This window comes from Sceloporus occidentalis, unplaced genomic scaffold, assembly GCF_023333645.1.
Source record: "Sceloporus occidentalis isolate IW3139 unplaced genomic scaffold, rSceOcc1.0.p SCAF_6, whole genome shotgun sequence".
In the NCBI taxonomy this organism is placed as follows: Eukaryota; Metazoa; Chordata; class Lepidosauria; order Squamata; family Phrynosomatidae; genus Sceloporus; species Sceloporus occidentalis.
This window is the reverse complement of record NW_028316986.1, coordinates 93114815-93138124: the sequence shown is the minus strand read 5'-3', so window position 1 is coordinate 93138124 and position 23310 is coordinate 93114815. Positions and strand designations below refer to the sequence as shown.

The 23310-nt window shown below is 39.9% G+C and overlaps 1 long non-coding RNA gene across 1 annotated transcript; it reads left to right on the top strand.

Annotated features, from left to right (window-relative positions):
• The first annotated feature begins 15967 nt into the window (after positions 1 to 15967).
• Positions 15968 to 21655, top strand: LOC149311115 (uncharacterized). The gene is made up of 4 exons (XR_016281755.1): positions 15968 to 16177; positions 18032 to 18146; positions 18485 to 18554; positions 20810 to 21655. It is a non-coding gene; the product is annotated as an uncharacterized LOC149311115 (long non-coding RNA).
• Positions 21656 to 23310: the final 1655 nt, after the last annotated feature.

Genomic DNA, 23310 nt, shown 5'->3' with positions numbered 1-23310 from the left:
TTGCTACCATTGGGACACATGCATGTGTATGCCAGTGCCTTAATTATAAAAAAGTGCTTGGTGTATTCCGGTATTCATTTTACATGACTTTGTTCTGAAGAGTCTTCTACACCTTAGGATGGTGATCATCCTCTGGTGTGCCTAAAAGCTACCCACATTCCCATGCTGAAGATTGTCATAGATAGAATAGCTCTGAACCAGATAGGGTTTGAACTTACTCTTAATGTCAAAAGATGATTGGAATGAAGAGAGAAGAGAGTGTATGATCTTTAGCAAAGCATTCTGAGTATCTGGATTCCCAGTTCATATGAACAAAAAGTAAAACATTCCTCTCTGGGGTGTCACAGTTTAATTAGCTCTGGAAGGACTATGCTGTGAAGCTCACTTTAGAAATGTGCTTTCTATATTGTACATAGACCACACACAAATACATGTTATGGCTGATATACAGCACTTTTTTTTAAAAGCACAACCTACACTATCAAGATGCTGTCCAATATACTTCTCCGGTGTGATTGTAGCCTGATACATTGGAACCCTGGAGATTTCACCATGAATCTAAATCAACTTGACAGCAATGAACAACAATAAGGCAAGGCCTTGCTCTCTGGGAAGCTGGGGGGAATCACAATCCATATTAGTGTAATGCTTGTGTTAGGCTAACAAAAGAGGCACAATATATGTAATAATTTGGCATTCACCATTGCCTGCCATTCATAATGTACCCTTTTGGGATTTCCACATTTGTTCATGAGACAAGGACCAAGGTCCTACATCACCTTGGCAAAACATAAAACTCTGCCAAGTGTACCTCAAAAAGTGTAACTTTACATCCCCACCCCAAAATCTAGTTGATCATGCATGCAGCTGAGCTTTGGATATATTGGCTGGAGGATTGTGAATATGTAATCCAAAGAGGAACTTGTCCAAACTCTGCAGCTGACCACAACCAGTGTTGGCCCTCAGTCAATATATTGTTCAGCGTCATCAGTCTGAAAGGGCATAAGATTTGAGACACTGACAGTAGGAAGAAGCAACTGAAATTCTAGCTTGTTCCATTATTTAAATGAATCATCAACACTATTTGTTAAGAAGTTTGAAACACTTGACATATTTTAGCCCAGCAACTTGATTGTGCTGGGCATTGAAACCAATTCAGCCAGCAGGCCGGAATCCCTACTGCCATCCATCCATCCATCCCCCACCCCCCCATCCATCCATCCATCCATCAATCAATCACTTCTGCACTTTATCTCTGTTACTGATGCTTAAGCATGCAAATCGTGGCTTGTCTTGAGCAAATTTGCAGTTTTTCTTTCCATTCCCACTGCTGATAAACACATCTCCTTCAAAGTATTCCTAATAAGCACTTGAATTTTGACTTTTCAAAACCAAGCTCAAGCTACATATACCCACACAAAAGCATACTTGTAAAGCAGGAGTCCCCCACTGAGATGAAGATAATATTATTTTAGGCATTAGTATGGAAGTGATAAAAGCAACAGGAGAGTATCTGAAGTATGTTTTCATAGAGGAAAGGGAGAAACAAATGCTTGCTTGGTTCCGAAGAAAAGAAGCAACAGATAAATCAGGATTCTCCACAGTTTGCCCACTGAAATACAGCAAGGTGATTTTAATAACCATGGTGAGAGGCAAGGCCTGAAGATTAAACAGATTGCTTGAGGCTTAGGCAGACACCTGTATTCATAGTGTGCATGTGAGAAGAATTCTGTCCATGTCAAAACAAGGCAAAAATGTGATGTAAAAGGCATGAATCAACAATTCGCTTAGAAGAATTTGATGCTCCAGAGACTGTGAGGAACAGGCAAAATTTGATGATGTGACTGACCTGCATGGTAACAGAAGGTTAGATTTTTCAAGCAAGAAATGTTTACCTGTAAGCAGTAGCTGTTTTGATCCCCTACAAATCCCCTGTTGGCACTTAAATTTCCATCCAGCTCAGCACCATGAACAGATCTGTTTGACTCTACCAATAGCCTCGATCTTATTATAGTGCATCTTGTGAAGATATAACTAGTGTGGCCAGTTTTAATTTAATTATATTTAATTTAATTATATTTGCTTCACCACTTAAAGATTTTTATCAAGTGTGAATCACTCTGTACTTCATTTATAATCTACCCTATTTCCTCGCACACTCACCTTTTCCTTGATAGAGATTCAGGTTGGTGGGAAATCCATCAAGACACATTTGCAAACTAACAACTCATGGGTGGGGCACTACTGTGGAACTGGAACAGGACAATTAATTGAGAAACCTAAATACAATAAGTCGGCTAGCCTACAAAATGTGCTGTCCAAGGCAGATAAGCACCAGTCCACATGCATAATCCCTTAGCCACTCAAGTTATTTTGGCACCTGAGGCGGGGGAGGGGGGAATCTCACAAAGGCCTCCTGCCCTTCCTGAGAGTAAGAATACAATCATAATGAATCAAATAGATCAGATAACATAACAATTCACTGCTCTTTCATGATGCAAAAATTGTCTCCCTGAAACAGCTGCTTCACTATGTGTTGTGATTTGGCCACCTGTGCACACATTGCAAAAAACCCCTTACCTGTTGCTTGTTGGGAAAGAAAGGTCTTAACCTGTCACTGAAAGGAAAACAAAGCTGTATTCATTCTAACTTGTCCTAGTTAGGGAATTCTAAAGTGCCGGAGCAGCCCCATAGAAGGCCTTATTCCATGTTCCCACCAGTTGTGCCTGTGAATGCGGTGGGATAAAGAGAAGTGCCTCCCCTGATGATATCATAGAGCTCCAGCAGGCTTATATGGGAAGATACAGTCCTCCAAATAGCCTGAGTCTGAGCCGTATAGGGCTTTATAAGCCAAAACCAGCACTTTGAATTGTGCCTGTAAATAGATCAGCAGCCGTGTTCCGACAAGGGAGGTCTGTGTGCCCTCCAAACAGCACTTCTTCGTAATCTGACTGAAGCTCTTTGGAGCAGCTGAAGTTTCCAAACACTCTTCAAAGGCAGCCCCATAACTAAGGCATGTGTCACTGTGGCCAAGTCAGAAGTCCCAAGGAACAGACACAACTGGCACACTAGCTTTAACTGTGTAAACACACTCCCAGTCACCACAGAAACTGATGTCAGAGCTGAATCCAGTATACCCAAAGTGCAGATATGAATCTCCAGGGGGAGTGTGACTCCCTCAGACCTGTTTAGTTCCTGTTGTAGGTCATTCTCCAAGGTGACCAAAATGTCTCTGCTCCATAACCAGGCCTGAAGCCAGATTGAAATGTATCCAAATAGACAGTCTCATCCAGAAACCTCTGGAGCTAGGAGGCTACCATATGCACGAGAACCTTCCCCCAAAATGGAGTTTGGGAAGATTTGTTGTTGTTGTTCTGTCTTTCAAGTCATTTCTGACCTGTGACTCTAAGGTGACTCTGTCATGGGGTTTCTTGGCAAGATTTGCTCAGAGGAGGTTTGCTATTGCAACAATATGTAATAAGAAATAAAAATCCCAATTAGGTATTGTGAGGTAACTGAACTGAAAACTCACTGGGTGACCTTGGGCAAGTCACACTCTCTCAGCAAACCTCAACTCTCAGATTTCCTGATGGTTGGCCAAGCTGGGTGGAATTTGGTCTCCCATCCCCACAGAGGCTCTGAGTCCCAGTGAGCCTAAACCTGACCAGGTAGTGGTCTGTCCATAACAAGGAAACTATAAAAAGTACCTCCACTCCAAGATCATCTTCATCTCACCCAGCACAGAAGACAAGGTCCAGAGTGTGCCCAGCAGCATGAGTATGTCCAGATACCACTTGGAACAGACCCACTTTTGTCATGGTGGACATGATGTCCTGAGCAAATCTTGAAAGGGTAGTTTCAGCATGGATGTTGAAGCATCACAAGCGGCGGGAACTCCAACTTCAATTGCAAGACCCTCCAAGCCAGCTCAGGAAGGGAGAATGTTGAGCAGCAGAGTGGGTAATACACCAACAGAAGCCATAATCTGTTCTGGCCACTCAGCTTTATACACAAACTCAAGCCCTGTAGATTGTGGGATGAGGCACCTGGTCAGAGAGTGGAATCATGATAGACCACTACAGCTTTGCCTCACCATCCCTCAGATTGCATTTGCTGCTGCAGAGAGAATCCTGGTGAGCAATGCTGAGAGAGATTAATCCCCTCCCTAATGCAGACAGGTCTCTGTGATAAAGGCCAGGTCAGCATGCTCATCCAGAATCAAGTCCTCAATAGCAGTTGTTTTCTGTTCACTGACCTGGCATTATTTACTACTTATTTGGTCCACTGACTGAAGATCCCTCCACCCTATTTTCAGGGTTCCTCTCAGTTGCACCCCAAACCACTACAGAGTCCTCTGAATTTCTTGTAGCTTTTTCAGGGGGCTGGAGGGGCTGCCATGGTGAGGAAGGAGCAGGAAACGATGCCTCTATATGCCCTTTGGCCCACGCTTAAGTATTGATCCATCCTCATGTTTGAAAACTTTGACCCATCATTATGGGGTGCAATATTCTTCTGACAGAATTTGAAATTCTTCTCGGTGTAAATCCATAAAGCCTGACAGACTACTGGGAAAATCCAGGCCAAGTTTGGCATTCATTAATGTCAAGGTTACTGTGGAGAATTGTGGATAAGGTCCCTTTAACAAGGACAGCATGAAGCTCAAAGTGCAAGTTACTTGACAGGGTAAGAATGACAGTGAGCAGATAGATAGCTGAATCTCATTAGGATGCTCAACTGTAGTGGAGGGGTGAAATAGCAGAAAATTAAATTAGCATCCACAAGGAATGGATGGCAGGTAATAATAAATGCCAAATACCATTTTTATTTCACGTCACATTACACCTGCAGTGGATAAGTGACAAAAAGGATTTAACTCACTGTAGCTGACTACAAGATATGAGCCAAGTTGGCAAACATATGCCAATGGTGATCTCCCATTGCTTGGCAATTACAGAAAGGATGACTTGGGAGTTGTGGTCACAGCATGATCAGAGATAAATATGGAACTCTGCATATTAATAGACAACAATTATGTGTTTGTGTGTGTTGTGCTATGCTTTTATTCTCACTGTTACGGTTTATTTTGAAGTGTTCTACCTTAGTGCTGTTTTTAATAAGACTGCTTAACTGTTTCTAACCGCTGTCATTGTATTTTTAATGCTGTTTGTACAGTGAAAATTGTCCAAAATATTTCCAAATTATCATTAATTTGTTACATTTAAGTGACAACTGGAACTTCTCTATACTAACCAGAATACTCTTGGCTGCTCCTAGAGTATTCTGGCCTTAAAGTTGCCCTGTTTTCCCCATTACCTCTTCACTCCAAAGTGACACCAGGCAGCTATCTATGCAGGTGCCCCACTGTACCACCTGGCACCACATCTCCTGGCACAAGTCACTCCCTCTGAGGTTAGAGATGAAGCAGCCAGTGACTGTCACAGGGCTGGGTGCCTCATTGTGTCCTTAAGGGGCGTGTGTTGAGCTAGCTGTGGCTAGTTGAGCTAGCGGTGGCAGTACTGGGTGGCACAGGATGTGTGTGCAAACAGCTGCTCAGCATTGCTACAGAGTGCTCCAGATTTTCCCTGCAAAACTCAGAGAAAAAGTGTTTTTAAACTCTGATTTAGGCCAGGATAGGGTGGATTTGGCACAGAATGGGCCTTCTCTCACAAAGAAAGCCTGAATTGTATTGGGGCTTTGGCCATGCATTGTGTATACAGGTGACAGTGAGGGCAGGGGAAACTGGTTTAAATGGCCCATGTAGTCATGCCTTTGGTAGTCCTTTAATAGTACTCTAAAATTTTCCACATGTGATGAGTGGTTCACATTACTAGGATAGCATGAAGTGGAAAATTCTGGAGCACCACTAAAGGGCTCCAAAAGAAAAAGCATTTTCTGAGCATGTTTTCCCCCCAATCCAGATGAAATCCACAGATTTTGGAAGTGTACCTCGGAGTTACATTCTTAAGCTACGTGGGCACTCCACATAATTCCCTGTTGGAAATCATTGCTTATTAGCTGTGCAGGAAGTTCTGTAACATGTGGATAGAAAATGACCCATTGCAAACATGCCTTCCAAGCAGAAGGACTCATTTAAGTGACACAAGGCACATTACAGCCGAAGCAGCCTCCTGTGAAGATAAAAGAAATAGTCCTTCAGGAAAGCTTCTTTAGTGTTCCAAAAGGTTCAGTAGACGTTTTGCGTCTTTTCTGATTCCCTGATAATCTGCATTAGGCACCAGGAGAATTGAAGGGTGAGCATAGTCAGTGCAATCCACACAATAGGAAGTATACACATTATGTTATACATGTCCTTTCATCAGCTTCATTTGATTTTGCCAGCTGTAGCCTTGCCTGGTAAAGTTGAGGATTGGTTTCCTTTCAGGCATGCTTTGCTACATGGATCTGCATCAGAAGACTATCTTGAGCTTTCTCAGTCCAAAATGCAGGTGTCTAAAACACTCAATCCAAAATGCTGATTTTGTTCTTGAAATGACTATAGGAGAAGGTAAGAAACTGCCAGGGATTGGTGTGTGTGTGCATGCGTGTGCTACATTATCTCTCCATTCACCATGGAGAGTTCCACTCCTGCATATTACTACCCACCCCAAATAATTTTCATTTTTTAAAAGTTACCCAAATCGACCCCCTTGCATTCTGTGTTTTGGGAGCTCCTGATTACAGATGTAAAATTTCCGGAAATTTTGAAGCCATGGAAAAAATGTTTTTCCCCCTGTTTTTTTTTAAAGGAATTTTTTTAGAAAAAATGAAAAAATATAACAGCACTTTTTACGGATTAAAAGTCACTCTGTTACTTTAGGAATAGAAAATATGATTATGTACAATTTGATTAGGTATAAAATTATCACAATTGGTATATTAAAATACAGTGTATTCAAACAATTATTACAAATGTAATTTACTTTTTTTTAAAAAAGTATTTGTAACAAATGGAGTAATAATCTCCTGAACTTTGGTTTTGCTATTTTATGTGGAGCAGGCGAATTTTTGTAAAAAAAAAAAAAAAAAAGTAAAAAAGAAAATTATTAATTTCCTCTCCACTGTATCAGACAGACATAAAGCACCCATTCCCATAAAAGGAATTGAGGTGAGAAAAGGAGGAGGGACTAAGATTTGATGAACAGGCATGAAATTTAATCAGACTCATTTTCCGAGCTCTGGGTTGTATCTGCACTGCAGAAATACTCCAGTTTGACACCACTTTCACTGTCATGGTTCAATGCTAGAGAATTACGGGAACTGTAGTTTGTTGTGGCACCAGAATTCTCTGACACAGAAGGCTAAATGTCTCATAAAACTACAGTTCCCAGAATTCCATGGCACTAAGCCATGGTGGTTAAAGTGGTTTCAAACTGCATTATTTCTACAGTGTGGATGCAGTCCTGTTATCGATATCAGTTCCAGTCTCTGCTTCTGCCTTGTGATGTTTGTCATTATCACAGTTACCATGGACTTCTAAAAAAGAAAGGTTAGCCCGGATTGAAACAAGCTGATCTACCCTTTTACCTGCCAGTTTATTTCTTGATTTAGTGTGACTGTTTCCATCTAAAGGAAGAAATGCTCTTGTTCTTGCATTGGAAAGTTCAGTTTGGACATTATCACACAGGAAGAATTTCTCTTAATTTCGAATGAAAAGAAAGTGGGGCCAGAACACATTCACATGAATTCGCTAGTTCATTGAATTTACGTGAATTTGAATTGCATTCGGACTGACTTCCCATTGCCCGAAATTCGCTTCCATTGCCTGAAATTGCGTGTGATCACCTCTCACGCAATAATGTGAAACCCCGTGATTGCGTTCAGATTGCCATTGGATTATACAGTGGTACCTCGGGATACGAATTACCCAGCTTACGAAATTTTCAGGATACGAAAAAAACTAATTTAAAAAAACTGTTTCGGGTTAAGAAAGTTTTTTCGGGTTACGAAAAAACTTTTGGTGCTTTTCGGCGCTATTTTACACCAAATCGCGGCTTTTCCCCATTAGCGCCTATGGGGATTCGGCTTGCGAAAGCCTTTCGGGTTACGAAATTGACAGCGGAACGAATTAATTTCGTAACCCGAGGCACCACTGTATTTCCAATTTCCCTTGTCTGATAAACTCCTTTGTAATTTAGGACCTGCCTGCACTCATTCAGTGCACAGAAATTAAAATAATCTGATACTGTACATACTTTTAGAAATTATTTGGAGAATATATGAACATCTTGTCACAAAGGTTTTATTCATCATGCTAAAATAAAACATTCCATAATCTATTTTCTTCCTTTTTTCAATTTTTCCAGTTTTTTCGGATGGGGGGGGGAGTCTTCAGGACCCCCCCGGGGAAAAAACACTTTGCCCCCCTAAATTTCCCCGTTTTTTCCCCCCGACCTTCCCATCTCTTCTCTTGATTATGTTTGGCTTTGGGGAAGCCTTTTTAAAACCAGAAAGCAAACAGTTTATTAATATCAGCTGGAATCTTGTATGGAAGTTACATATGCATAAGCACTGTAGTTAGTGTGCTATACAGTGAATCCTGCCCCGATCCCCACTTCTTGAGAAGCAACCACTACAGTCAATGTGACCAAATGTCATAACTGCAAAAAAGGACAAGGCTTCAAAAAATGTAGGATATTTAAGAAAAATGTAGAATATTACAAAATAAAAGGTAAGACACTAATACAAATTCATTTCATATTTACAGTACAACTACATTGTATATACTGTTTTTTTAAAAATGTACTCAACCATATTTTTCTGATGAATTTATCTTTGTTAAAATCACCCTTCCCCATCCCTGTTTTCCACTCCTTCTGCACCTCAAATCTTCCCAGGCTCCTTCTTCCTCTCCTACTCCTCCTCTTTGCCTGAGCTCCTGAAACAGAGAAAACTGCAACCTTGTCTGTCTCCCATAGTGACAATCCCCTCTCTGTGCCCACGTTCCTTCCCTTCTGTCACCCAGCCAACCTGTTCTTAGTGCAAGCCATTTTTTCATAGTGCTCCCCGCATGCATTTGTGTTTTCCTTTAATGGGGTTCATGTGCCAGTTACAGCCTATAATAAACCTTGATTTGGGCTTGCTTGGCAGCAGCAGTGGTGACAACAATAATAAATCTGTTGAGCTACCTCTCGCTTGCCTACTGAGCCACCAGATGACACAAGGACATAATCAGCTGTAGTTGCCAAACATGCTCAGAATGGAGGACATTTTGGAATCCTGGATAGAAGGCTGAAATGTAGGACATGCCTGGGAAAAGGAGGACATCTGGTTCTAATGCAATAAACAAGGGTCCATTCTCCTGTTGTTAGCTGACTGCCATTTTGACCTCCTCTCTCTGCTGGACAGGCAGAAGCAGGACCCCTCTTGTAATTCCTCTTCATGCCAGAGATCACTCACGCGAAGAGGGGTGGAAACAGTGGCCAATTGCTTCCAGATTAACAAGGGAACAAACCTCTCTTGCTTGCAGTGGCAGCTTCCTGGTAAGTGGAGCTCAAAGGACTTTTACAGTCGTTACATACTAGGGGTTATGTAGGAAGTATGAATATGTAACAATCATGAGTGCTTAACTCCAGGTTACATGTTCATACCCGCAATAGAGGATTCTAGTCATTGTAAATCAAATGAAAATAGTTTTGTTTAAAAAGGCATTTTATATTTTTAAATAACATTTTCCAATATGTTGTTTTTTTAAAAAAAAATCCACCCCCCCCCCCCAAATTGGTGTGTGTATTCTGGGCAGGCTTTTGAGACATTTGCCACACACATCTTGCAGGGTTGCACTTTGTCCACCTTTGGCATCACACTACATACTGGCTGGCATTTATGTATTTATGTCATTATAAACTTATTTACAGTCATGTAAAGGTGAATTCTGATGTTGCACAGTGCTTGCATTCTCAGGAGGGGATCAGACATATAGCTATCTCTGCAGGGCTATTGCAAAAATGGAGCCAACAGCATGGTCATTGTGCCATGGGTGCCATTGTTCAATGGGTATCAGAGTGCTATGGGACTTCTTGCACAACAGGAACTCCCCTGGTACAACAGGACACCTTGAAGGTCTGATATGCAATGCTGCAATTCACTAGAAGGGTCATATGTCCTGTCAGGGTCATAGCTGTGACATCATAAAGTTACAGGATGATCTTGGCCATTATCTTTAAGGTTCTGTTTGGACATTAAAAGAGCCAGGATGGTGTAGTGGTTTGAGCATTAGACTATGGCTCTGGAGGCCAAGGTTCAATTCCTCACCCTGTCATGGAATCCGATTGAATGACCTTGGGTGAGTCATGCACTCTTAACCCTAGAAAACCCCATGATAGGTTAGCTTTAGGATCACCATAAGTCAAAAATGCCTTGAATGCACAAAACGACATGGACATTAAGGTCAACTTTGGAGTCAGCTCTGGCTTCCCTCCAATGGTTGGTGAACACAAGTGTCTTCTCTACACCTTCTCACAGCTCTGTTGTATTTGCACAGAACCAGCCAATCAAGATCTATCAACCATACCACATCCTGCCAGCTCTCTATGTAAAGACAACTGTTTTTGGCAGCCATAGGCTTTCACTATATAATATACGGTATATTTAATTTGTTTTCCATTGTTCTTTGTTTATTGGTATGGCATTATTATTTTGGTACTACTTTTACCTTTACCTGTATATGCGCAATATTTTACCTGTAAGATACAAAACTGGCCATGAAGAATACTCATGTACATCTCTCCCTAGAGACATGGAGACACAAGTGTCCACTTCTAGACACAATAGCAACAGATCAATTCCAAAGAATACCTGTCCTAAACCTTAATTCAATACTAAGAACATCCAGCTTTTAAAATTATCTCACAGAGAGGTGAACACGATCATTTCTCTCAACCACTGCCAACTCCTTTGCTAAATTAGGAGGAAGAGAAATGAGTGGCTCTCTGTCTTTACATAGGCAAGTTTTGAAACTGAACTTCTGAACTTCAGTTACTCACCATCTTCTTCCCTTTCTTTCTAGGCCAAGACTGATTACAAATGGAATTTGTCTTCTGGCTTTTGCTTTGTTTTGTCTGGAGAGAGCTATGGTGAGGATCTTTAATTTATGCCCAGAGCCTTTTGTGTTTGTAGTTAAGCAAAACAGAGAAATTAATGGGTTTTTATAAGTACAATTAAGATGGTTTTTATGCTGATGACCTTTTTTATTATTATTACTAACATGAATGCTCTATACCAGAGTTGATAAAATGAATTGTTTAAAGAAGCCTGCCTGCTATACAGTTAACTGGTCTTAATCCAACATTATGCTTTTTGGGATTATCATCTCACCTAGATAGTTTGCCAATTGACAATTTAATTGGTGCCCAGAAGCTATTAGATATTTTGGTCTCTCAAGATATTACTCAAATGACCAAGCTGAATTAGTCTATCATGTTTGTAGGTAGTATTGGAAGTTGCTCATTGCTAACAGTTCATTCCCCAGAGAAATATCTACATTTGGACAGATGGGAATGCATTACTTAAGCATTTGGGGGGAAAGGATGTTTTGACATGCATATTATAAGTTCATACCACTTTATGTGCTATTATTATTATATTATTATTATGTTTGTGTTTATGTTTATTTATATCCTGCCATTCTCCCAATATAGGGACTCAAGGGAGCTGACAATAAATTCAAAAACAATACAAAAGTTTTAAAAATATAAAGTTTAAAAAATAATGATTTATAGTTTTAAATTAAACATTTAAAATATTAAAGTGTATTAAAAACTTTATACAGACCTTAAAATCCGAGTCATGCAGCACCCAGCCCTCATCAGTTTGAAAAAGCCTGATGGCACAAAAATGTTTTTACCTGCTGTTGAAAGTAGGGATAGGGCCATCCTGGCCTCTCTAAGGAGGGAATCCCAAAGTGCAGGAGAAGACACGTTTCCTTGTTCTCACCAAATGAGCCTGAGAAGGTGCTAGGACATAGAAAAGGGCCTCTCCAGATGATCTTAGAGCTCTGCTAAACTCATAAGGCCCAAACATATTTTCAGAAAATTAATAATGTATTTAGAACATTTATTTGGTGGAGGGGAGTCAGACTTTCTATCCAGGTTGTCAACTATTGCTTTCCAAAAGTAGATTTCATTTTTCAAGATTTGAGTCTTTACATAAGGTGCCCCTTCAGATGCTGGCAAACTACAGCTTCCAGTGTTCTTCACCATCTCTTCTATGCTGTCTGGAGGATAATGGGAGTTGCAGTTTAGCAAAAGCTGGAGAGCAGCACTTTGTTCACCATGAAGTTGACAACTGGGTCACTTCCTGTTGTTAAAAAGGTTTCTAAACCAACTTGAGAGGGCCACAAACATGGCAAAATTGCCCCCACATCCCATTGAGGGCATTTGGACACAAACAAAAATTTGAAATTTTGGTGGGGTGTGGACCGCTGAGTCTCCTGAGGACTGATGTGACCTCTTAAATCTACTACTTTCCCACCTTCAACATGGTGGATAGTATATCTGACCACCATGTTGGGGTGGAAATGTAGTGGGGGTTTATATCAGTCCCCAGGAGAACTCAGCGGTCCACATCTCACCAAATTTTCAAATTCAGAATTGTTAACAACTGCTTTGTCTGTCTTACATGTGCCATGCTGTTCATTTCATGTGACCTAATTTATTCCTAGAGTTCATAGTCTTAAAAACTATTTCCCAGACAGTGTCTATTGTGTATATTCATGATTTGTGCATGTTAAACAAAATTCCCCTCAGAAATGGAACTAGTGTCAGTTTCTGGGATCTATCTGCTTGGATGTGCAACTGCCAAGGTTCAAAGATCCCTTAGATATAGAATGTGCAGTTTTGTATATGCATCTGTAGAATTCACTTGTGAAAAACAGGAAGAATCTCAGTTCTGTAGCATATGACTGCCTCACAGCACTAGGCAATGCAGAATGTCAGTTCATCTGTCATTTGGATCTGTCTCACATCCTGGCTTGTCATACTAATTGGGTGTTATATTTTGATTATTATCCAAATACTTTCCCAACACCTGGCATCACTCTTTCTTGTTTACTCTGGCTGAACCCTACGAAGCCAAAAATAGATCACTTCACACACTTCTGGACTGAAATGCTTTTATTTTTCCCTAGCTGAAGCTCTATTAAATCCAAAACCACTTTAAGAATTTTCTGTTTTAATTATTGTATTAAAAGAATAGTCCATGCTGTTCAATGCTGTTGCTGTTTTCGGTTGAAATTACCACAAGGAATTTAAGAGGCTATAAACACAAACACAGAGTTAGTACTGGCAGAATGGAAATTCCCTTGATGAGACATTTCTCTGATCTAGGACAAGAAAGTTGAAATATTGGACTTTAGCGAAGATACAGGGTGACAGCATTATATGCAGACGTGCTATACGTGACTTTCAGCTTATGCTGAAAGCTGTGCAATGGATGAGGAAATGGCGTGCATGCACGCTGCATGCATGAGCCCCATTGTTTTCAACGGGGCTCGAGCATACACAGCATTTGTTTTACACGGGGTGGGGGTGGTCCGGAACAGGTCCCTCGTGTAAGGCAAGGGCACACTGTATAAGGCAACAAATAAATATTAAAGAAAGAGTTCTTCTGGATTGAGCACAGCCGTACCGTTATTTAGGAAGGTTATCAGCTTTGCTTACTTGTTACCATCTGGTGGCTTGCCAAACCATGAGACATCAAGTTACTGTTCTCAGGCATTGAACAAACTAACATTTTCTAAACCATTGGGAGGATCTTCTGCTGTGCAGTGGTTCATTTCCTTAAAAAGGATTATCACAGTTGAAATCTGCAAAGAGGATAGAACAATGCACCCCAAATATGTTCACAGGTATTCCCAGTGGACATTTGATTTCTTATGCTCCATGGTTGAACTGTGGCTTTTTGAAAATATACTTACCCTCCTGCCTCTCACAAAGATAGCCAAAATGTCTTCTGTTGTTGCTGTATGCCTTCAAGTTATTTCTGATTTATGGCAACCCAAAGGTGAACCTATCACAGGATTTTCTTGGAAAGATTTGTTCAGAGGGTGTTTACTTTTGCCTTTCTCTGAAGCTCAGAGTGGGTGACTTACCCAAGTAAAATGCCACAAAAAGACAAAAAGAAAGTGCTTTCTTCTAACTTTCCCAAAACATCCACAGTTTAGACTTTCCTGTTCACAATCAGCAGGAGGTTTATTATGCTTTGATAACAAAAATCATTTTCCAGCTTCATGTATTCTGTTGCCAGTATTTTAAGCCATCAACATTTTAATCCTCAGAAATAATTTGCAAATGCATTGGAGGATTACAGAGTTGATGGGAGAAGACACAAGGCCAGAAAACTATTTAGGATGTGACCAACAGAGACAAAGAAATACGGTTGTAATTTACCACCTACAGAGGCCCAAGATTAATCTAATCCAGTCTTCTGTTGTCCTAGTGGCCAAACACTAGCAAGAGATGAGTGTAATAATATACTCCTTTATTTATGTTGCTGTACCAACATAAGAACTACCATGATGGGTCAGACCAAAGATCTATTTAATACAACACTCTGTGACTAATCAATATGGACCACCATCACAACTAGTAACTATTTCTCATTAACTTGTCTAATCCTCTTTTAATCCTGTCCAAGTTAATGGTGATCACATTATACTGTGGTAGAAAATTCTAGTTTGTGCTGTGTGAAAAAGTGCTTATCAATGTAAATAAGGGAAGGAGTAAACCGCATCTTATTCATAGAACACAAGCATTCTATGTAAACAATCTCATATTAAGTCTTTACCATACTGAATTAATGTTACAGAACCAGAGGCAACAAGCTGAAAGAGACTTCAAAGCTCCTATTAAGGGGCAAAGCAAACCTCCTGTGTGAGAATTAGAAAAGTGGGCATAGCCCTCTCCTCGGTCCCATCTAAATATATGAACACTACTGTGATGTTGGAACATTCAAGTCTCTATTGAAGATCATAGCAAATAGGTAGTCTCACACAAGGAGGCAATGGTCCTTCCAATACTGATAGGGGTAAAGGCAGTTGCTTCAGTTCAAAAGACAAGGTTCTTGCTCCAAGGACCTTATACAATCCAAAGTGAGAGTGACGGCTCAAATTGTGAGGCAAATGTAAGAGCAGCATAGAAGAGGGTAAAATGTTGAACATGAATGAATTACATGTTGGTACAAATGGACTTTTCTATTTTTCTAAGATCTTTCTGGGGAGTGATGATGCTTTTGCAAAAATAGCTGAAAGTGGGAGGGTAAGAAGAGGTTTAAAACAGCAATGGGGAATGCATCACTCTCCAGATATTGATGGACTGCAATTCTCATCAGCTCTAGATGACACAGCCAATGGTGACAGGTAATGTTCATTGCAGTCCATCAAAACCTGGGGGCTGCATATTTCCCATCACTGGTTTAAACCTCCTCTACTCATGTATGGTGGTTCTGGGTCAGGGTGGTGCCCTCCTTGAGAGTAAACAGATCCTAAACTATGTATTATGTATCTTATTGTATTGTGTGATTCAGTTTTTAGGATTGGATTATGGGAGCACTACATTTCACATGTGTTGTATGACATTTTCCAAAACCCTGGAAGGTGCAGACACACACTTCTTTTTTCCTGATCACTGAACCACTTTAGATTTCAGCAAGTATCAGTGTTAACAAAATACAAGTGTGAAACAGCAAAGGATTATGCATTTCCTTTCTTATGTTGGTCATCTCCCTGATTATAATAGAAAAAAGGCAGTGTACAAAAGTTTCAAATTAATAGTTGAATGGGGAGAAGAAAACACTCTTTATCACAAAAAGCTAAAGCCTATATTAGTCTGGGTAATTCTTATATGCCCTTTAAACTTCTGCAACTGAGTAACTCTGTAATCCGTTGGCCCTGTTATTAGAAATCACAGACTTGTACAAACAAAGCAAAGTCCAAAAGAAAAAGAAGTTAATATCGGCTGAGCAAAGGCCATGCAGAAGTAGTATAAAGAAAACAGAAGTACAAAGGCACTAGAATTTTAGAGGCCAGCGCAAAGATTGCTTCTGGCTTGTCAGGCCATGGGATATTCTCTGGCAGTGTTCGTGAGAGAGCTGCCTGGATGGTTCCTTTTCACTGGAATTTTCTTGCCAGTAACTTTGCTTCTGCTGCTGCTCATTGTTTATCTTAGGATCAAGCTGAAAGAAGGTGAGTCAACTACCACAGGAGGGACTAAAAGGTGGGCAGGTAGGAAGAACTAATAATAAAACACACTCCGAATTTAATCTCTACAACAATTAGGACAAGTAGATTAATTCAAGCTTCTCCCATTTCTTTTGAAACAACTCTTTTAATTCCCCAACGGCTCACTAGTAACAGCTACTATCGTAAACACACTTCCCCTTGGCAGAGCCAAGCAAATACATTTGTTATTGATAATGTATCTCATATACTACTGACCTGTTTCTATTGAAGAAGCAGTGGTGGACAAGATGCTACAGCATGAGTTTCCTTCTATTTCGAAAAACAAAATAGAACCATTTGGGTTTGATTTGCAAGCAAGAAATGCCCCTTCCCTTTTGGGTAAATTTAGCCTTGTTTTTATAACAGGCTAAACATTTCCAGTTTTCTATGCATCCCAGATTTACTTCCCTAACGTGATTCAGCTTGTTGGGATGGATTTTATTTTTCTTCGGAAAATGTTCCTAAATCAACATGAGAAGTTGTTGAATTCTTGTCAAATTTCATTCTTGTATTTCCCAAACCATCCATTTAATATTATCTGCTCGGTGAGAAAAGGACCAAAGGAAATAGTCAAACGCAGTAATTACACATGCTATTGATTCAGTTTCTTAATAACCCACGTCGTTCTCTAGATGACGATTACAACTTTATTATTGATCACTGGCCATGGTGGCTGTGGGTAATGAGAATTGCAGTCCACTGTCTGGCAGGGGGCTATTTTCCAAACCATCCATTTAATATTATCTGCTCAGTGAGAAAAGGACCAAAGGAAAAAGGACCACATGAAATCATTTTGGGGGGTGGGAGGAGAATTGCTCCAAGACAACTCTATGGGTTGAATGGCATCAGGGGGCAGGGGCACACACTCAACATTATCCAGTTCCTGGTTGAAGTATCAGGTGGTGGTTGCAACCCCAGCTTTGTCCCTCGTACTCCTCCCCCCTACGGAGAAAGATGAGGGAGAAATAAAGTTTCTAAGGTAGCAGCTGAGTGTGCCTGGTTTCTATCCTTCCTTCCTTGCCTTCCCTACATAGGCTAAATTGCTTTTGAACATCCAAGTGTAAAAACTTCACATATGTACCTCACACATAATTGCAAGGGGGCAAGATCCTAAGGCCCTTAGGATCAGCTATCAGGACAATTTAGTTTATAGGCTGGGAATTCCTGATCTAAAGGGCCACAAGCTCTGAACACCTCAAATGACCTTTTTTCCTTCCTTATTTTGAAATACTCTTCTCCATTTTAAGTTTCTCTTAAACTTAATATATGACCCATATATGTGTGGTCTGTGTCCAGAACATGTGGGCCCACCTTATCATTTTACCACATAAGAATCACTCCCATACACCATGGACAGTTTTGGTCTATGCCATGACTCTGCCCACGATTATTAGATTTTAAGATTATCTATGTAATTTTAATCTCAATTTGTTTAATTCTTTTTTAACAGGGGGAGGGGATATTGTATATATCATTGTATGATTTTATATGTTGTTTGTTGCTTTGTTTCTACAAAAAGCAGGATATAAATAAAAAGTTTTATTATTATTTATTATTATTATTTACAACTGTTAACAGATCTGAGACTTGTTAGATGTAGTTTAAGAACTATCACAACCCACTGAATACCTCATCATGAAATGATATGAAGTATAACTTATCTATAGCGGTTGCTGAAGGTTTCACCCCCAGCATGCTTTTTAGTTAAAAAAACAAATAAACGCAAGGGGAGCTATTATTCTTCAGCTGAACTTTTCCCACTGGATTTCATCTTGCTAGTCTCCGCTGCTGCAAATTAACTCTTGTTGTTTTTTTCAGTGAACAAGGAGCTATCCCTGGCTAAGAACCCCACAGATACAGTTCTGGAGTATTGTGTTAAATACAACAAAACGAAGAGCTCCAAAAGGAAACCAAGATCATCATAAATAAATTGGTAACTTAACAATTTACATCTCAGGATAATAGTTAAGACACCAGCTATTTATTCTAGATTTTTTTAACAAGAGTTTGATATTATACAAAATCAAAAGGGGGAGGAAAATGTTGCAAAGAGCTGGTGAAAAGAACAACAAATGAATAATTTATTATTCATTATTATTATTATTCATTAAATAAATAAATAATGACATATTTTATTTATTTAGAATAAATGAATAATTTATTATTCATTTATTTAGCCGCTCTGATAGCCTTGGCTGAAGAGCGGGGTATATGTAAATAAATATTATTATAAATATTAAACTTATTTATGAATTTGCTTTCTTTTGTAAGATAACACACTTCCAGAATTAATTGAGAAAATGACTTCAGAAAAATGGATGGGACAATTATTTGCAAGATGGTAATAATGACTTTCCTTTTATTTAATAGTTTTCCTACTATTTTCTGAAATTTCTCAAACTAAAGTTCTAGAAATTCAGAAAAACAATATTAAGCTTTTCTACAAAACAGTAAAATAGGATAAATGGAATATATCCTGCCAATAGGTGCTTCCCTGTAACTTGTAGTCATGCCTTGTATAGACCTAACCAACTGTAGAGAAAAGACGGATTAGCTTAGCAACAGCAACAGCCAATCCCGAGCCAGAGAGAGAGAGAGACAGCCAATGGAATGCTGGCAGGTCAAGGTTGAAGATTCTGTTTTCGCAGTTGGAAGTCCAGTTAAGAAACTGCTTTGTCCCGAGAGGGACAGTGATATGAAGGATTCCAGTGAGAGATAGGGCCTGTTCCAGAGGGGAACTTGGTTATAGTCTAGAGTGAGGGACTTTTAACCAGTTAATGACTCTAGTTGAGGGAGTTATTATAGTTAGCCTGAGTGGCAATACTATTTGCATGTAGGCTTGGAAAGTAGGCAAGGAGGACAGTGTCAGTGTCCTTGAAATCTAGTAACAGCAATACTCTGTAGTGAGTTTAACATTTGCCAGCAAGTAACCTCTAAGAAGTAACGAGTGCCTGAACAAACAACTGTTTAGTCTTAAGCTTTCATGGGTGGCACCCATGGTTTTTTGTGGGTTTTTCGGGCTATGTGGCCATGTTCTAGAAGATTTTCTTCCTGACGTTTCGCCAGCATCTGTGGCTGGCATCTTCAGAGGATGAGTTACTTAAGATCACAAATTTGTGGAGGATTAACAGAAATGTATGCAGAAATGAGAACAGATGAGGCACAAGAATATGATTTGTTTAAAGAGATGGTAAAACAATGATTTTGACTAACTCCTGAACATCATCAAAGAGAGTTTAGAGGAATAAAAAGAAAGGGAGATGAGAGTTATGTTCAACTAGGATGTCAGTTGGACTACCTGTTAGAGCTAGATAGATGGCTCTAAAGCAACTTCAAAAGAAGAATTACAAAGTTTAATAGGTTTAGAGGAATTTTATAATGTCATCCCTCAAGAATACAAATGGTTGGTACAAGATAAAAAGCCTAAAATGGTGGCAGAAGCAGCCAGAATGATGGATGATTTTGTGCTAATAAGAGAAGATGGCAAAAAAAAGTCAAAACCTGAGGTAAAATCTCAGTGGAATGACAAAAGGAATCCTAAAAACTGGCAAGCTTCAAAAGATGAAGTGGTAGCAGCAAAAAGTTGAAGCCTTGTCAACAAGAAAAGACATATGAGGCTGAGAGAAAAAGTTCTGGGTCAAAAGAGTGTGACCTGGACACAAATAAGAGATATAGCTGGCCTAAGGAAGGTCACCCAAAAACAAGTCAGAAAACATGTTATGAATGTGGTAGCTCAGGACATCTGAGAAATAATTGCCCTAAAATCGATACTTTTGGCCCCATACAGACAGGCCAAAATAAAGCTGCTTCGGGTCACTGGAGGAATGCTGTTTAAGTGATGCATGAGTCCTAAGAGTCTGGAAGCCGCCCCAAAGCCACGATCCAGTCCTAAGGCTTTGGTGCAGCTTCCGGACTCTTAAGAAGCATGCATCACTTAAACAGCATATCTCCAAAGTGGGTCGACCCAAAGCAGCTTTATTTTGGCCTGTCTGTATGGGGCCAAAAATAAAAGATCAGCCCATTGTGTAAGGTCAGCTAGGCCTGTAGAGAGAGAGAATGTTGCCACAGAGAGAGCACAGTACCTGCATTTACCATGGAAATGGCAGTTGATAGAGTAACTGACTTTGGTAGCTCACATTCACCAAAACCTTGCTTATTGGGTCTTAACCTCACCTCAAGAATTTAGTTCAGATGAACACAGAGAATTAATACAAATAAATAGATTGCCAGAGTACAGAGCATGCTGGACTCTAAAGACAAATAAAATCAAATAAAAAATCAGAAACTGTTAAGAGAATTACCATAGAGCCAATAAACAGGCAACAATATGAAAAACAAAGTTGGCTTGGCAACTGGGTGATATAACCCAAGGGAATGGTCTAGTTCAAAGGGATTGGAAGAATCTTGAAAAAGTGAAACTTGAAAGAATGGACATGTGTATACAAAACATGCTAGCATCTATAAACTTTGCTGTCATGAATGCCAGTGATGACCAGTCAGTCAACTTTTATTAGGCATACAACAACAACATACATTTACAATAAAACTTCAGGATTGTTATTAAAATTTAAGCCATAATCTTGTTGCCTCCACCAGAAAATTGGCCATTAGCCTGGTAATATGCAGGTTCCGATCTTCCAATAAGTATTCCACTGATAACCCATCCAAGCATATTCATTTGATGACCAAAAGACAGATAAAAGAGATCCAGTATGGAAAGAAACAGAGCCAGAGATCATGAACTTATATGGAAAGCCTGATGACATCGGTAAAAGACATTTTGCAGTATACAAAAGAAGATTTAAAGGCTGTGCAAAGCACTCAAAGAATCTGGTCCAGTGAGACAGAAAAAAATACAGACTTTTTATCAGATGAGATGGCAGATCATCAGCTGGTGAAAAGAGATTCCTCGGCAGTTATGGAACTGAACCAATAAAGATTCCTAAAAAGGATAACAGTGTAAATGAGATTATGGAGTGGAAAACAAACACGCTTTTGTCTGCCACGAGTGTACTTGAATACAAATGAAAAAATGTATAACCTGTTCAAATAAAATGTTATGTATTGTTATGATTGATTCTAGGATAAAAGGGTAAATATAAAAATAGGTAACATTGTATATTGTTTTGGTCATTATGATACTCATTGACTGTGATGAACTGACTCACAAACCAGCCAATCAGAAGCCAGAGACCCTAAGCCAATCAGGTGCTGGCTGAGGAGTTTGAAGATTCCTCTTGGCAGTTGGTTTCAGTCAGTTAGGGTTTGGAATCCTAAGAGAGGAAGCTGGTGTTCAGTTGGGGAACAGTAGAGTCCAAGAGAGGACTGTTCCAGAAGATCCTGAGGGAACAGCATTTTGTTAGAGTGGGGTGTTGATCATAGACCAAGAAAGGGTCTGATAGGTCCAGAGAGGGACAATAATAATAATAATAATAATAATAATAATAATAATAATAAACATTTATTTTTATCCCGCTTTTCCAACTTTGATCAAAGCGATGTACAGATTTAGATAAAAAATACATCAAGATAAAACAATTAAAACAGCATTTAAAAACAATCACAATAACAACAATAGGGTCAGCTGAGTGGGGGGAATCCATAACATTGCGAGGTCATCGACAGAGGGGGTAAAACATAAAATGACATCTCATGGGGGGAAGGCGTGGGAGAAGAAAAAGGTCTTAAGAATCTTCTTAAAGAGATCTAAAGATGTGGTGGAGCGGAGCTTGTCTGGGAGATTATTCCAGGGGCCGAGATAGAAAAGGCCCATAGCAAGGTCCTCGCATAACGTGCCGTTGGGACCTCCAGCAAGTTCTTCCCTGCCGACCTGAGTGTGCGGGGCGGATTAAATGGGGATAGGCAGTCCTCCAAGTACCCTGGGCCCAAGCCATTTAGGGCTTTATAGGTCATTACCAGCACCTTGTATTGTATTGGTTTGGGAGTCTAGAGAAGAGAGACTCAGTGTAGCCAGACTCTGAAAGAGGGGTTTCGGTTACATAATTTCCTAGGGGATATTATAGCCTGTGTGGCTGAGGTATTAATTGGCGCCTGCCACAATAGAAAAGTTGTTCGTCACATTGACACATACAAGCTTGAAAGGAGCTTGAATGTATCAATGACTTATTAAGGGGGGAGGTATGTAGAGAAAAGACTATTTTATGTAGTGCAGTTAAAAACAAAATAGGTTGCTAATCAGAATGCAAAACTGAGGGCAGGGAACAGTCTATTATCCCCTCTGTTGTAAACTGCTTGGATTCCCAGTGATTGGGCGGTATATAAATAATAATAATAAAAATTTTATTTCTATCCCGCTTTTTGCCAGGCAATCAAAGCGGCGTACAACAGGTTAAAATACATCCATATATACATAATACCCCCCTTAAAACAAGATTAAACAGTGTAAGATTAAAAACTACATATATAAATAAACTACATATATATATAAATAAAACCTATTATTATTATTATTATTAGTGTTTGGTTTTCCCCGGCAGGTCCCCACATCAAGCTCACAGTTTTGTATCATCGCTGCATCGCTACTGCCCTGACTTCCTTTCAGGGTGAATTCTTGGTGGAGAGGAATAACTAACTGTCTTTGCAAGACAGCCAGATGCAAACATGCTGCCCAATCCTAAAACACCACAAAAAGTGCATGAGGCTTCTTCTCTATTTTGTTGGATAATATCAGATTTGTCAAATCAGCCACCGACTTGTTCACCAGCTCAGCATCTCAGGCGACGGACTCAAGACTGGAGAGGGGAAAGGAAACAACCAGGATGCTTAGCGTCCTGGGATGGAGCACTGAATAGTCCTACCACCTGCAGCCTGTCCATGCAGGTTTATCTGCCTTTAAAAAACTGCTAAGTTAACAACAACCATTGCAAGAGAGTCAAACATCCCACTCTGGATGCTTGGATATTGCACCTCTGATTTACAAACATACAAGCAGTAAATAAAAGGTTGATTCTATTTCTTCTAAAACTCTTTGGGAGAACAAAAGACACACTGATTAGCTGATTTTGGCCCGATTGAAACGGGCCTTTGCGCTGTCCTGTCACGTGCTAGGGGTTGGCCGAGGACGCAGTGTCCCTACT